We start from the raw sequence: 4584 nt of genomic DNA, 5'->3' as shown, positions 1-4584 counted from the left end.
TGGTTGTGATGCAGCGACTCAGTAGCAGCACACACTGTTTCTAAGGAATCCCTGGGCTTTTACATGCTTACAATCTTTGTGCCCACCCTCTATGCCCCTTGCACTTGTCTCTCGATCCAACAGTGATATTTTGGCTGAGGTCTTCTCCTTGCTCATTGGGTCATGCAGAATCTCTAGGTGACTGGCCACCCCCACCCCTACCAGCTAGCACCACAGGTCCCTGTGCCCTTTGTTAGCAGAAGGTCAGTGCCTGTTTGTGGCTCCTTTGGTGGGGATCCAGACATTTGCTGCCAGCCAGGACATAATGTCCAGCTCACATACAAAGCTCTCAGCATTAGGTGTATTCCTCTACAAGTGTGTCAATCTTTGGTGATGCAGCTCTCTTTTTGGTTTAAGATTTCATGTAGATAGTTTTGCTTAGTAGATTTATGTTGCTGGAAAACGTATGTGATGGCTATATCCTCTAAGTGTTACCCTCTCTACCTCTTCTGGCGCCCTGCCCCAGAATGGCACCTTGAGCCATGTGATGTGTTTGGGATGTTTCTCCCTCAGACAGGAGAGATGTAGGCACTAGAAAATGAAATGTCCAGGGATGAGAAAGTATCTGTAAGAAAGATCAAAGACATGATGACCCTTGTTGGTGGTTAGGTACTTAGCTGTAAAGGTCAGAGAAACACCAGTTACTGTTCTCAATTCTGTATCTTGTAATTAGGCACTTTTGCACCTTGAGAAAAAGAAAAGAAAAAAAAAAGGAAAAATAAACAAGGGCTCTTTTGGTAAAAATGCCATATTCAATATCTGTACCTGTTAGGCAACCTATGTAGCATGCTGTTCTGTCCATGTGAAAAATCCACTTGTGGAAAGAATGTAGATGGAGTAGCCACTTAGGCAGGCAGCCCTCATCTTGATTTAACATGAGTCACTTGCTGCCAGAAAGGTTAGCCACCCATGCATAGTGCTCAAATTGTGAGATTCAGGCTTTGCATGTAAATAGGCAGTTGTGCCGAAGCCATCGCTGCTACTTTTTGGTGTAAAATTCCAGACACAACATTTGGTTACACGTTGACAGTAAAATTCAAGTTTTCCTTGTCTGCCTCTGTTGTTTGTGTAAGTATGTAGCTTGACAATCACACACTGGTTGCACATAGTGAAAAGCTGTGAAAGGAATGAGAAGGAGGTGTTTTTACAAACAAACTGTGGGCCTGCTGGTAGATAGAACAGTAGATAGGTGAAAGAAGCAATGGTAGGAACCATAAATTCCAGAAGAATTCCACTAATTGACATAGACTGTTACTCACCCAAGGCTGCACTAAATTCCTGGATTTAGAGAAAAAAAAATGACACAAAGAAAAGGGCTGTGGGGGAGAGGATGAGCATTAGAAGAGGTTCTGTATTAGGCAATTTGGGAAGTCTGTACCTCTCAAGTATCTAAGACAATGAGGAAAGAGAGAAGGAAAAGGGGTTCAGAAATTAGGATAAAAAGGAGCTGCATCCCCCAGCAATTTGAGAGTTGCCATGGGAAATTGCCCTGTGACCTCTTCTTTTATTAATGAATAAAGCTATGGGATTCCTCTGTCTGCTTTTTAGACATAAACCTGTGGCACTGTGGATTAATTTTCCTGACAACTGCAAGCAAAAAAGAGATTGCAAATTACTTTTATTTATCATGCAAGAGTTTTAATCAGTTTGGAGGCTGGAATCTCTTACAGAAATTTTGGTTTGATTAACAGATCAGAGCATCAGAAAACAAAGAATTTTTTTAAAGCTTTACATTAATTTTAGGAAACAGAGCAATACAGATAAAGACAAGATAAATTTATAGCAAACAATGGATTTGGCTGTCATTGTGGAATCTCTCTGAGCAGTTAGACTTTTTTTCTTTTGAGGCTTCATGAAAAAAAAGCCAAATCCCACAGAACATCAAATCTCTAATCTTACTGCTGAAATATTTCTGAATTCCTCGTATTCATCCCTCTCCAGAGACACTATGACCTTCAAAGTACCTATTAAAGCTGCAAGGACATTTCAGTGAGTGATGGCACTGAACCATGATGGTTGTCTGTTATCTTTCATAAACAGCATAATTTTGATTCAAACCTATATTGAATCAAATATTCATTTTTGAATAGAAGAATATTTAAATGAAAATATTTCTAAAAATTCTAAAAAACTTTCTGGATACAACGTGTGCCAAGGAGACCTAATGTAGATGCTGCAATTGATACCAAAAGGCTCCAAAAAGATCTGCAGAGATTTGGTAAGTTTTCTGATATGCTGTAGTAATGTGATGGTGTTAATGTCTTTCTCCAGATTAGTAGAGGACAAAATAGCTTTCCAGTTCCCTTTTCACACTGAAAACACACGAAGTTTCATCTTTCTACAAATCAAACCAACAATTCAGAGGCAAATAAGGTTGATCTAAGTGAACATTTCTCGTACAATATATTATTACTTTATCACATTATTGAAAATTTATTCATGAATTTTTGTTAATCATAGATTTTGCAACATAAGAACTGTGCAGAAATAATGATATTTTTCCTTTGTTGACTGTCACCCTGAAAACTCAGCTTCTGAGCTTGCTAACATCGTTTTCTAAGGACTTTCCCAGGACAGTAACTGTTAACATAGATATGTGTACATTCCTTCTGTTACACGTCTTGTGATGGGCATCTCTCATGGCCAGTGCAGTGAGAAAGTGTTATCCTGACCATCCAATCCCTGGCCGTGGTCAGGAGCCTATAAATCCTGGGGGAAAAAATAAACTTTCTCTTCCTTTCACCACACCTCGAGCTGTGTCCGTGTGATCTATTCATCTTCAGCGGTAACAGTTGACTTAAGTTTTTCTGTTTTTAATTTGAAGCAGTTCAGAGCCTGAGAGATTTGACTCAATTTACCAGGATTTTGTAAAGCTCCTTGCTAGCAGATAATTGCCTGAACTTACTGTCATTAATTCCATGAAAAACAGTTTGTGATCTCTTCAATGGAATTGAAACTTGAAAGAGCACTAAGTCCAATTAAATTCGTTTTACTCTGCAGTAAGCATGCCCTGCAAATGTGTGTCTACATGAAAGCCAGGAGAGATGCAATGAATATGTTCAAGGCTTGGAATAATCCGTAGAGGATATACACTATATTTTGTTTTACAGTGGTGTGCATCTATCAGCAGATGCACCCCAAATGAGAGAACAGGGCTGTCTTTAATCCTTACTTTTGAAGCATAGCAAAAATTCTGATTACAAGTTATTGTAATAACGATAAAATTTATTTCAAAGCAAGGTGCTATTTACAGTGAAGTTATCATGATAGAGTGTTAGTTTCCCATGAACTATCAGAATAAAGACAGTCTCATCACAGAAATCAAGACTGCGATCGCCATTCTTTGGGCAGTTGTGGCTGAAGTGCTAAGATTTTGTTGTTACTGATAAAAGAGGAACTGATATTTTGCCTACCCAGGTGCCCGTCCTCTGCGGAAAAAAGCAGTTGAGTCTCCTGGCATTTCACTGTTGGTCATATTTATTGAGAAATTTTTGAGACGGCAAAAGTACTCACACCTCGGTCCAGAGCTGTGGGCAGCCAACACGGCTCCTACAGGGGTGCTGCACTAAAATCTGTTACCGTGGGGGTTAGAGACTGCCCCACCCACGGCTTTGGCTGGACGGAGCAGCTCTCCAAGCTAAGCTGTGAATCCGTGCAGCGCTGCGAGTGTCAGCTGGTGGCAGTGCCACCGCGCGGGACAGCGGCGCTCGCTGGCGGGATGAGCACCACTCCTTTTCTCAGCAGAAGAGGCGTTTCAGACACTTTATGGTAACACGAGACTACTTTATCCTAGCGTGCGGATGCAGAGATACAGCAGAGCTACCCTTGGGAGCTCCCAGTGTAGCGAGCGCCTCTGTCGTTGGTGTCACTTGTTACGGGATGCAGGTTGTACCAAAAGACCCGCGGCGACACCGTTGTGTGACAGCACCACGTTTGAAGTGCTTGCTGCTAGAGAATGTCCCCAGACGGGACGGGGCCCGCCGGGACTGGGCGCCGTGCCCGCGCCGTGCCCGCGCCGTGCCCGCGCCGTGCCCGCGCCGTGCCCGCGCCGTGCCCGCGCCGTGCCCGAGGAGCAGCAGACGCGGCTGTGGAGCCACCGGGGCGGTGGGGCGCACACCAGGGGAGTAATAGAGTGGCGCACCGCATTGGTCAGTGAGTGTAATTGACAGCTCCGGCGCTGCACGTTAATTGGCCGAAGCGGGTCACTGGGGGCGGGGCGAAGCCTGGCGCCGGGATTGGCTGCTCTATTACTCGCCGGTCGCGCGTGCGGGCGGTGGGCGGGCTGGGCCTCGCTTATAGGGCGGTGGTGGCGCGGTGGCGGCGGGTGCGCTGTGGGCTCCATTGGCTGCCGGGTCCAGGCCGGGGCGGGGCTGTGGGAAGGTGCGCCGGGCCGCTGGGGCGGTGCGTGGGCCGGGCCGGGCCGGGCCGGGCCGGGCTGTGGCCGCGGTCGCGGCAGCTCGAGCCCGGCGTGCGCGTTGTTCCGGCCCCGCACAGCAGCAACAATCGGAGGGGAGTTGGAGGGGGGGGGTGCGGCGGCTGCCGGAA

This window comes from Pseudopodoces humilis, chromosome 4, assembly GCF_049639895.1.
Source record: "Pseudopodoces humilis isolate 2021_Gansu_Grassland_sample_001 chromosome 4, ASM4963989v1, whole genome shotgun sequence".
Lineage (NCBI taxonomy): Eukaryota > Metazoa > Chordata > Aves > Passeriformes > Paridae > Pseudopodoces > Pseudopodoces humilis.
The sequence above is the reverse complement of the archived record's forward strand: the minus strand, read 5'-3'. Positions refer to the sequence as shown.